This window comes from Neofelis nebulosa, chromosome 8 (assembly GCF_028018385.1).
Source record: "Neofelis nebulosa isolate mNeoNeb1 chromosome 8, mNeoNeb1.pri, whole genome shotgun sequence".
Taxonomy (NCBI): Eukaryota; Metazoa; Chordata; class Mammalia; order Carnivora; family Felidae; genus Neofelis; species Neofelis nebulosa.
Window position 1 is genome coordinate 5,476,364 of NC_080789.1, and position 12,008 is coordinate 5,488,371.

Here is a 12,008-nt window from a genome sequence, read left to right on the forward strand (position 1 = left end):
CAATTGTCCTGTGAAGTGGGGACTTCAGAGGCCAAGCGAGGGAGACTTGAGCGGTCTCACTGAGTCTCTATTTCCCAATCCGTACGTGGGGATGATGACAGGGCTGCCTTCAGAGGTTTGCCGGGAGGATTAAACAGGTAAGTGCTGTTCCACTGCCTGGTAGAGGTCCCAGCCCCAGATCTCCCACGCCATTCGGGTCTCAGCTTCAAGTTCATCGCCTCCAAGGAGCCCCCCATGCAATATACAACACAATATCGAGTAGCCCCTCTCCAGTACCTGTCACTGGACTTCTTACTATCTGACCCATCTCTGGCTCACTTTCTTTCTTTCTTTTTTAATTTTTTTTAATGTTTATTTTATTTTTGAGACAGAGAGAGACAGTGTGTGAGCGGGGGAGGGGCAGAGAGAGAGAGAGAGTGGGAGACACAGAATCCGAAGCAGGCTCCAGGCTCAGAGTTGTCAGCACAAAGCCCGACGCAGGGCTCGAACCCACGAAGCACGGGATCATGACCTGAGCCGAAGGTGGACGCTCAACCGACTGAGCCACCCAGGCGCCCCTGGCTCACTTACTTTCAAAAAATGTGTTTATTTGTTGGGCGCCTGGGTGGCTCGGTGGGTTAAGCATCCGACTTCGGCTCAGGTCATGATCTCGCAGTCTGTGGGTTCAAGCCCCACATGGGGCTCTGTGCTGACCACCTGGAGCCTGCTTCAGATTCTGTCTCCCTCTCTCTCTGAGCCTCCCCAAGTCGCTCTCTCTTTCTCAAAAATAAACACTAAAAAAAAAATCTAAGAATGTATTTATTTGTTTATCGTCTACCCCACGATAATAAAGAGCAGGGCCTTTGCCCGTCTGGGTCTCAGCTGGATGCCCAGGACCCCGACCTCCAGAATGATGCTCCCAGATCAAGTGAGTCCTTCCTCTGGGAAGGCCTGCTCCCATGTCCACACTGCTGGTGGACTCCGCCCCATCACAGGGCACCCCTCTGACATGCAGCAGCTTCAGCAGGCCCAGCTGGCCTGGGTCCTGGCATCTGGGGTGCCATCGGTTGGAGGAGCTGTCGGCCCTGACATGTCGTGCAGCCAGTGGACCTGGACTGGTCAGAGGAGGAGACGCCGAGAGACACGGAGACCCTGGTCAAAGGGGTCAGGAGACATTTTTGTACTCGGACGTGTCCAGGTGTGGGGGGTGCTGTGACCCAGACTGTGAATGCTGGGTAAGCTTTCCGCGGTGTCAGCCCCCGGGGGGGGGGGGGGCAGGGGTGCAAATCTAACCCTCCCACCCGTCCCCCACCCGCCCCTGCTGACGCAAGCCGGGCTGGTCCTTACTGCCTCCCACTTCTACCTCACGGAGCCTGGTCCGGCGCTGGTGTGCACCCCCCGCCCCCGCCGCCCCCCACCGCACCCTCACCTCCGGGGCCTGAGGCTCACCTCCGGGGCTTCAGGGAAGACTTGAGCCGTGGGTGCCGGGGAGCTGGGCTCTGTCCATGCCTGGGGATGGAGGTAATGAGAGCAGGAGGGAGAACTGGGAGTCGCGGTGTGAACTTGGCCTCTCCGGGCGGCTCAGTTTCCCCATCTGTTAGCCAGCGGCTTGTCTGCAGGGGCCAGAGAGACCCCGGCGGCGAGGAAGAGAGTAGGGTGCAGCGTCCGGCCTGGGGAGCCCCAAGAACGTGCGCGCGTCGTGGACATGGTGGGGGGGGCGCCCTCGCTGGGGCAGCGGGTCACCCCGACCAGGTAGAGGCCCAGGAGGCCGCAGCCCGAGAAGGACAGGCGCCAGCCGCACCTGGGCTCGTCCACCGGCAGCGGTGGGAATCGAACCCCCGCTTTCCTATCCCTCCCGCTCCGTAAGCGTGAGTTTGAGTCTTTCTAAGGCGGCGGGAGCTCCCCGCCCACCCTCGTGACGTCACCGACCTCAGGCGGCTGGGCACGCGGACTCTCCGGCTCGTGGATCACCAACCCGAGCAGGTGCGGCCGCGGCGCGCCGGACCCCGGCCCGCACACCGCACACCGCCCCGCGCTGGGGGTTCCGGTCCTCAGCTCCACGTCCGCTGGGCAAACTCCTACTCACCCTTTACCGCCCACTCAGACGCCACCTCCTGGGGAAGCTGGGCTCGCCCTTCACTCCTTACCCTGTTTAGGTGACTCCAGACTCTGGCTCCAGCGACCCCGCGTTTTCCGCGCTGCCCAACACCTGTGGCCGTGCGCCAAGCTGCCCCAGGGCCCCATCGCTGCTCTTCGCGTTTGGCCCCAGCAGTGCTCTCCACCCCGGGCCTTAGGGTGCTGGGGGCAGCCCTCCTCCACCCCATCGTTGGCCTCTCCAAGAAGGCCCCTGCGGTCCTAAGTGGCCTGGGTGCACGCCGCCGGAGCGCCTCCTGCAGGTTGGGACCCACACTGCCCAGGAACCCCCCCCCCCCCCCCCCCCCCCCCCGTCCAAATGGTGGACCCCTGCTTTCCCCTCTGCGGTGGGGGCCGCCAAGTTTTCCCAAACCTGCCCTTGGGAAACTCCGAGGAGCTGAGGTTGGGGTAGCGGCTTCCCGCCTCCCGGGTGTCAGTAGAGACCCGCGCCCCACCCCCAAATCTCCACACCTTCGTCTCTCTCTCCAGGTCGGCCGCGGGAGTAGGTGCCCTGGCTCTTCTGAGCAGGGACGCAGAAGGAGGTGCACATCCGCTCAGCGCTTGATAGTTTCCAAAGCCCCTTTTCAGCACGCCTTCTCACAAAGGTCCTCGCCCTGGTGACATGGTGACCGTGCCCATCTTAGCCCTGGAGAAACAGCGAGGCGATCTTCCAGATCACCCACTGCCCGCGGCTGTCAGTGCCGCAGCACTGTAGTGGCACTTTACTAGCCCACCGGCCCAGCCGTGGAGCTGGGAGGTGACGGGACCTCTGGCATCCTGCGGAGGCAGATGGCCATCCCCGCCCCAGTCAGCTGTGCCCTTCCTCTCGGCCTCTGTGACCTACTGTAGGACTGGTCACACTGGTTAGTTGGACCCGCCTCCCAGCTTGCATGGGAGGGTTCCTCATCCAAGCGGGGACTGATCCTGTTTACCTAAACTCCCCCGCACGCTGGCTGGAACAGGTGCTCAGAACCTGTGTGCACTGTGTGAGAGGGATTTTGCAAGACTGAATGGTAAACAGCATGAGCCAGGGGCCTGCTACGAGCTTTACAAACGTAACCCGTTTAAATCCCTGTGATGACTGAGTTACGTCCTTTTGCGTCCCCGTTTATCGATGGAGGAAACCAGGGTGCTTGACGTCCAGCAACAGGCAGGGTCACCTGGTGAACAGCTGGGATGTGAGTCCAGGCTCCGGAAATGATTCACGCTGGGGTGCTAAGCAGCCCGCGGTGGTGCTGAGTAGGGGAGAGGGCCCCGGGAGGTTGCTCTACCCCAGGAAATGGAGGGGGATGTAGGGGCTCCCGAGGAAGAAAAGGTGGGGTCCAGGGGGTAGAGGACGGGGCTTGGAGGGAAAAGCCTAGAGCTGGGGGCTAGGGGGAGAGGCTTCTATTTTAAGGTTTTTTATTGAGTTATAATACACCCATGGTCAAGGGCACTGATTGTGAATGCACAGGTGGGGGAATATCTTGATTGCAAACACTCATATAGTCAGATCAAACTGTGATGTGTGTCCAGCCCCCAGAGAGCCCGCATACTCCGCCCAGTCACCTGCCCCTGGAGAGACAGAGAGAATGCGAGTGTGGGCTGGCAGGAGGGACCCAGGGACAGAGAGGGGGTGTGTGCAGGTGTAGGGGTGGGGGCTCTGAGCAGGCTTGGCTGCAGCCGTGCAGGGTGGGGAAGGGGGATAGTGGTCTGTGAGGGCAAAGCTGACTTTCTTGTGGATGTGCTTCTGTGGAAAACGGGTCCCGGGGTGACTATCTCCGGGAGATCTCAGACAGCCACCCCCAATTTGCAAACTCCAATTCCTGAAGCACAAAATACACGGAAACTCAGCTTGGTTCCCAGGCTTCTCCCGCTAACCCTCAGAGCCTGCTCTCTTACCTTACCCGATTCTCACTCCTCCCGACTCCTCCCTGCCTCGGTGCCTTGGCTCATACTCTTCCCCTCTGCACCCGTCTTCTCTTCCCCACCTAGTGAATCCTCACGCAGCCTTCAACACCCAGCTCAAATGTTGCTTTGTTCTCTGAAGCCTCTGGGACTTGTCCCCAAGGGAACACCTGGCCCCTGAACTCTACCTTCTTCTGAACTCACATTGGCCATCACCACATGCCCCAGCCCGCCCCCAGGCCATCACCCACGGATGTGTGTCTCCCTCAGTGGACGGTGGGCTCCCTGGGGGCAGCCACCTGCTCACTCCTGTCAGAGACGCCAGGGCCCTGGAGGCGGTACGTACGGGGACATGTCAATTTCTCTTTCTTTCTTGAATTCTAGACCCGCACTGTCCAACATGCTCACTGTTAGCCACTTGTGCTCCTGAGCACTTAAAACATGATCAATGCACCAGAGACACTGAATTTATTTTATTTCCAGTAATTGAATTTTAAATTTACAAACCAAAGCAGGTGCAAAGTTTTCTCATTAAAGGACCCTATTGTTTTGGGAGGATTACATTTTACTTTAGCTGTTGAAAGTGTAATATCCAAATTGGGATGTTTTAAGAGCAAAAGATTTAGAAGTCTTGGAGAAAAAAAGACTAAAGTGTCTTATTAATACTTTTTTATATTTATTACATGTGGAAGTGATAACATTTTGGATATGTTGAGTGGAATAAAACACATTATTGAAAATATCTCACCTCTTTCTTTTTAGCTTTTTTAAATGTGGCAAAAAATTAAAAGTATCATATAAGACTTGTGTTATATTTCTGTTAGACTGTGCTGTACTCGAATTTAAGGGGGGGAAAAAGGCTGCCCAAGTAGAAAATGGAAGAGGCGTGAAAAGATCCTTCGTGAAAAGGAACTGAGCATTTAAGTGGCCGGACACTGTGAGATGTCAGTATGATAAGGCTTACCGGAAGGCTAGTGAGACCTGAGGCCACATTAACAGAAGCAGAGCGTCCATAATGAAGGAGGTGAAAGTCAGAGCTGTGGCTGTCCCCGAAGTAGGGGTTTCTGTTCTGGGTTTTGCATCTTAGCGTGGCACTGACCCCCTAGAGCGGGTTCAGAGGGTCTACAAGACTCAGTGGTATAAGGACCTGCCTGAGGTCCTGGGTATCTGCCTCTTCAAGGCTGCCCCAGGCAGAGGGAGCCAGTCTGTTCTGGGGTCCCAGAGGGTTGAGCTGGAACTGGCAGTACAGGGAGATAGATTCTCACACTTAGATTTCTCTTATGGGAAAGAGGGCTCCCTCACAAACAGGAAGTTCCCTCTCAACAGAGGTGTTCAAGCAAGGCTGGATGACCACTGGGGTGTTGGTAAGGGGGCTTGGGAATGAGCTGGGTCCCTAGAGGGTCTCCGGGTCCTTCGAGTCTCAGGCGGAGGCTCTTCGAGGCCTGGCACAGTCACACCTGTGGGGTGCGGTGGTCCTGGGCTCCGTTTGGTGTGGTCTGGTTCCCTCCCGAGGGCCAGAACCAGCCTCTGATGGCCCTGTGGGTGGGACCCATTCTGGATGCAGCTGGGTCGCCTGCCACCAGGGTGGGTGAGTCAGTGCGGGACAGGGTGATGCCGACCCGGGCTTCCCAAGGCAGCTTGGCTTCTGAGCAGGGTGGAGGGGCAGACGAAGAGCCCAAGAAAAACAGAGTCCAACCCCGGAGCGGTGACTACAGCGAGATCCGCCAGCAAAGTAACAGGATATTTGCTCACGCACAGACGTGTCCGGAAGGAACTTCCTACTGCAGAAATTTTCGAGCATAGACCCAGGTAGAGAGATCGGTATCACGGACCTCGCACACCATTGCCCGGCGGCCGTGGTGAGCCACGGACTCATGATGACAGGGGCTGCCTGTCAGGTTAGGGAGTGGGGTTCTAGCTCATTACACCCTTTAAACCACAGAGAGAAAATGGGGTGGGGAAGTGCCCTGGGGCCTGCCACGACCTGGCTATCGTGAGGTGGAAATTCAGCCTCAGCAGTAAATTCAGGCCCTGACCGAGGTGTTTTCTAGATCCCAGAGACATGACTGAATCTGAATTCATCACCTGCTCTCAAACCTGCTCTGTCTGTGAGGTCCCCATCTCAACTGATGGCCCTGCTGTATACCTAGTCACCCAGATCAGAAACCGGGGTTTCATCTGTGTCGGCCCCCGTGTGTGTCTTCAGTTGTGGGTGCTGCCCCATCACCCTCCTGAATGTCTTCCACGGTGGCCACCCGAATCCTAGCCCCATCATCATCTTCCTCTCTGCTGCCTACTGCACCGGTCCTAGCCCCGGTGTCACTCTCCTTACCCTTCCTCCACGCAGAGGCCACGTCCGATGCCGAAATGCCGATCACACTTAACATTTTGAGATCTGGATCTGATGCCAAGCCTCCGTCTGCCTGACTTAGAGGAAGGTCCATTTCCCCAAATATCTCTGCGGTTCTCCGTGGGTGCCTATATCCCTCAAAGCCAGAGGCCCCTACAACTCCATGGAGGGACAGATTTGATCCCGATGCCTACACCTGCTGGTCTCATTAGGTTGAGCGTACTGGCTGCTGTGGATAGCCAAGTGACGGGGTCCACACTGCCCGGACAGCCGTTCCCTCAGGGCACCTCTGCTGGGTGTGTCCCCACTATTGTCACTTCTGTCCTCATGGGGCTATGATGGCTGATCAGTCCTGCTGGATAACGAGAGAGTGAGCACACTCCCCCGGCTCCCCAGGAGCCCCACAACCAAGCTGCCTGGGCCCCGAGTGATTCATTCCTTTAATCCACCTTCCCGTGTCCCAGTGCTCAGGCCTGGACGCCAGGTCCCCTCGGATAACCCGTTGGGGAGGCCTTTCCTTTTCTTACCTACCACGTGGCCTCTTTCAGGGGCTCCCGTCTGTCTGTCTGTGTGCAACTGAACACGGAACACCAGGAACCCTCCTGCCACCTCTGTCCCTTTGTTCCTTGCTGGCACACCCGTGTTCAGGCTTCCACGCGGACCCCACGCGGAGGAAATGCATCCAGCCCGCCCTCATCATCCACTCTCACCAGGGCGTGTCCAGGGCTGGGTCAGCCTCAACCTCACGGGCTTGCACCTGGCCCGGGGCACCGAACTGCTCACTCGGAGAAGCCAGGGCTCCCCCTTCACGCCTGGCCGAGCACAAGGGAAGAGGAATTCTACAGCCACCTCAGTGCTGGTCTGGCCTCTGTCACTGGTGCCTGTCACTCTCAGCGCTCACGAGGACAGGCTGGACTTCATTCGTGGCTCTTATGTACCCAAGAGAAATGGGTCTTTCTGCCTCTTCCTGTGGAAATGACCCATCTGAGCAGCGGGTCAAGCATTCAGTCCACAAACATCCGAGCCCCGTTTCCTCCAGGCACAGGTGGGGAGGCATGGGCCCTACCCTCACGGTCTGTGAGAGGGCCACATAATTGAGACAGTAACGTAAACAGTAAGCACCGATCGGGTGTTTATCGTAGCCAGGAGCTCTCCCAACACCTTCCCCTATCCACATGTCAGTCCTACGGAGTAGGCAGTGTTTTGTCCCATTTGAAGGGTGAGGAAACTGAGGCACAGGTCAGTTAAAATTTGAGGTCACCGGCCGATAAGTGTGCTGCCCGGTTTTGAATCCAGAAAGCCTTCATCACTACATATCTAAGTGCGTAGGGCTTTACAGTGTATAAAGCACTTTGGGGTAAATTGATCTCCATTCTCTGAATGAATCTGTGTGTAATATCTCATGTAATCTGCAGTTTGGGGAGAAAGGTGCTGTTCTCTCACGGTGAACACATGACCGTGCTAAAACAAAGGGGCACACAGTGAATACATGTCTCTGTCCTGATAAATCCGTCTGTCCCTGTTCCCCAGGGGCACCGTGTTATCCCCCCTTATGGATCTTTCCAGAGACATTCTGTCTTAACATCCCCGTGCGTTTATGTTCCCTAAAATCCTCCTTTTAAAAAAAATCTTAGGCGCAGCGAGGGCAGAAAATTGGCCCTTTCTCTGGGGACCGGTCCCCGTCAGTGCCCGTGGATCTGTCCCCCCTGCCCCTCAACAGCTGAAGAACCTTGAGCGTGTGTTCGTCTGTGCCAGCGTTGGTCCGTCTGCCGGGTTGGGTTGTTTCTTCCATTTTGTTTTAGTGCCTCTGTTTCGATCCTTCCCTCCATGATTTGAGTTGTTCTTTGTGGGGTGTGTGTGTGTGTGTGTGTGTGTGTGTGTGTCTGTGTGTGTGTGTGTGATGTGTCTTCTGATAAACTGGAGGGCCATTGTCTGCTGGCAGTGTGCTAAGTAGGCATTGTCAACCCATACCTGGCGAGGAGATAGGCCCAGAGAGGGGCCGGCACTGGCCCGTGCCATCCAGCCTGTGCTGCCCCGTCTGGGCGAGCTGAGTCAGGGACCCAGCGCAGACGCACCCCAAACTCCAGCCAGCTGTGGCTCTGCAAGGCCAAGAGCAACAGCAGCCCCGTCCCCCATCCCCGGGCAAGGGTAGGGAGGAGGAGTGCTTTCGGCCAGCAGGAAGGGATCTGGAAACACAGGGGGAGTTGGGTTTATACCTGCGTGAGGAGTTCGGAGGGAGGTTTGGGAGCCCGGGACTGGAGCCACCATGCAGTGGTTGGGGGTGGGGGGACGGGCAGGAGGTTGTCACTGGAGGTGCCTGCAGGTGTTGGGGTGAGAGGTGATGAGGTAGGGCACCGGGGAGGAGGGAGAGGTGAGGCATCAGAGGAGGCCACAGGAGAGGGGCTGGTGAGTGATGGCAGCATCGGGGAAGGCATGGGAGGCCCAGTGATGCCTGGCACTGGGAAGGGATGAGAGGGGGCGGGAAGGTGGGAGGTGTGTTGATACAGGTGATGGAGAATTCCAGGCTGGGAGCTCGAGAGGCAAGGCTGGAGGCGCAGGTGCGAGAGAGACAGGGCCGGTGTCTGGAGCCCGTGGGGGAGGGCTGCCTCCTCTATCAGGGTGGGAACACGGAGCCGGGAGAGGGCACACCTTTCCGTGGGGCCTCCCTTTGACCGGGTCCCTGTGCCGGAAACATTCTGTGGCCTATTCCTCGGGAGCTTGGCGGGCACCTGGCTGCACGGGACCAGTCACCTGGCAGGACACAGAGACGGGGGCTCTCTGTCGCCTGGGGCCGTCCCAGGTCTGTGCCGCCCACCGACTCGGCCATTGCACCCCAGGCCACAGAAGTGCACCTGCTTCAGCCACACTTAATCCTTACTGACGGCTTTGTTTAGAGCGTTCTGTCCCCACCCGTCTTTTCGCATTGCTGTTTCCTGTTCACAGACGCGCAGACAAGCTCCCAGAGGGCAGCGAATGAACGCCCAGGCCTGCTGAGCCCAGCCTCCCGTCCGCGGGGAGCCGGATGAGAGACCCAGGAAGCTGGGTCCCATCCTCGGCTGCCTGGGACTCCTGCCTGCTTTCCTTCTTGGAGCCCGGGGCCCTGTATCCCAGAGCGGCAGACCTGTGTGTGGGAAACCCCGGGGCTGAGGCTGAGCCAGCAGCCTGTGTGTGTGTGGATTCTGCCCGTTACCTTCCAGCTGTGTGCCTGTCTGTGACTCAGTGTCCCCTCTGGGCAACGGAAGGTAATCACTCAGGGCCCCGTGAAAGCCAGGTGCGGGAGGCCCGAGGGCACTGGTGCTCAGACCCCTGTGTGCCCTTGTCCACCCCGCTCGACCCCCGCCCCCTTGCCAGCCTCATTTCGCATGCCTCCCCTCCGTGCCGTCTGTTCTAGACCCTGGCTCCCCTCCCTGAGCCCCGGATGCACCCTCTGCTTTCCCGTCTCTGTGTCTTTGCTCTAGAACGCCCTCTTTGCATCTCTACCTCGTCTAATCTTTCCTCCCTTCAAGCCCTTTCTGAACTCCTCCTGCAGGTAGGTTTCCCTGACTTGCGTGTACAGTGAAGCCCCCTCCTGGAGGCCCCTACTTCCCAGGTGCTTTTTCTGGGGTGCACACAGTGGGGGGGAGAGCATGGCACCCGTGGGATGAGGGCTCCAGCGACAGCCTGGGGAGCTTCCCAGAGAGACTGGCAGTTCCAAACCCCAATAGCTCAGTGGTCCCACGTCTGGGGTTTTGCCCACAAACTTTTCCCTGACGCCCCCTCCGCTCTCCCCTGGACGGAGCTCAGACACCGGCTCTGCTGTGCCTCATTGTCGACCTCAGTCTCATCTCCAGTATTTCCCCCTCGTCCCCGCTTCCCTTAGTTAAAAAAAACCACATTGTGGGGGTGCCTGGGTGGCTCCATCGGTTGAGCGTCCTACTCTGGATTTCGGCTCAGGTCACGATGCCGCGGTTCGTGGGATTGAACCGCACGTCGGGCTCCACGCTGAGCACCTGTCATATGATACTCAGGGGCATTTGTGTGCGTGCCCGTGTGTGTGTGTGTGTGTGTGTGTGTGTGTGTGTGTGAAGCAGGATCCTCATTCTTGAAAACATTGGGGTCTGATGTAGTTCAATTTTCCCAATGTACAAGTGGGGGAACTGAGGCCCAGAGGGAGGAAGTGACTTGTCCCAAACCTCAAAGGCAGAGTCCACTGCAGGGTGTAAATAGCCAGGAGCCTGGCTCTCCAATCGGGGTCTTGGGCCCCGGGGTGGAATGATCTCGGGAGATCCTGGCTCATCAGAACCAGGGCCAGGTGCAGCAGCTGGGATGGAGGGCAGGAGCGGTCAGCTGGTAGGAACCAGAATCTGCCAGCTGCTCCCGCCCCCTCCTTCTCCTCCCCCCCTTGTGCTGATGGCCCCAGGCCACATCGCTTATTGACCTCTGGTGTTTAAACCACAGTCTCTCAGTTTTCCAGATAACTCCGCCGCACCCCATCTTGGGCGGTCAGGCCTTCCTAGGGCTCAGTCCTGCACCTTCCTTTCTTTTCTCTTTTTAACTTAAAAATACTTGACAAGTAAGCTTCGATAAGCAAAAGTTACTATGTTATTCTCCCAACAAGGGACAATTTCATCCTTTAAAAGAAAATAAGGACTGGGATGCCTGGGTGGCTCAGTCGGTTAAGTGTCCGGCTTCGGCTCAGGTCATGATCTCGCGGTTCGTGGGTTCGAATCCCGCACTGGCCTCTGTGCTGACAGCTCAGAGCCTCGAGCTGCTTCGGATTCTGTGTCTCCTTCTCTCTCTCTCTGCCCCTCCCCTGCTTGTGCTCTGTCTCTCTCTGTCTCTCAAAAATGAATACATATTAAAAAATAAAGAAATAAGGACTAAGACCAGAGGGCACAGGGATGATCTGGCTCCCGTCCCAAACGTGAATGGCCGATGCTCTTAGGAGAACGAGGCCACACACATAAGCTGCAGGAAATACACGCAGTGCTGCTGGGCCAGAGAAGGACGCGACGGAACACCATGAACCGTTGCCAGGCCTGTACAGAAGGGAAATGACGGGCTGAATCGTGACTCTCTTATTAACATTTGTTTTGATGTTCAAATCGTGCTGGATTTAGCCAGTGAAACCCCCTTCAAGCTGGCTTCTGTATCCTCTGGACGAGTCCTCATCATTTTTGGAATACTTCCTTGCTTTTCGGCCTAAGAAGATGCTCCAGGTTCAGCCTTCTGGGATTCTTCCAGAAGCACGGTTCTTCCCTGATGCCTGCAGAGACACCTGCACACTCCCTGAGTCATGAAACCTCATGCCCACCAGTCTGGTCCCTGGGGACCCCTGCGGCCTGAAACTTAGGCGGCCCCCCCCCTACTTCCTGCTCCCCCCCCCCCCCTGTTAAGGCAGCAGGGACACGAGTGGAGCTCAAACCTTACTGGCTGGGCTCTCTTGGGTTCCTGGTTTCTGTCTCCGTTTCTTCATCGGCAAAATGGGGTTGGCAGGACTTTCCATCTCAAAGGGCTGTGGCGAGGGTAAAATGCGACAGCCTAGGAAAAACACTCAGCCCAGGGTCAGGTAATAGGGAAACGCTCGCAGGGGTCTGTTGTCCACCCGTGAATCCTCTCCTGACTTCCCAGCTCCCACCTCCAAGGAGAGAGGCCCCCAGAGTTAGGTGAGTCCAGGAAG

General features: G+C 57.4%; 1 long non-coding RNA gene across 1 annotated transcript; it reads left to right on the forward strand.

Moving 5' to 3' along the window:
• Positions 1-6: 6 nt before the first annotated feature.
• On the forward strand, positions 7-3,063 carry LOC131518726 (uncharacterized). The gene is made up of 3 exons (XR_009265260.1): positions 7-137; positions 2,136-2,375; positions 2,602-3,063. It is a non-coding gene; the product is annotated as an uncharacterized LOC131518726 (long non-coding RNA).
• Positions 3,064-12,008: the final 8,945 nt, after the last annotated feature.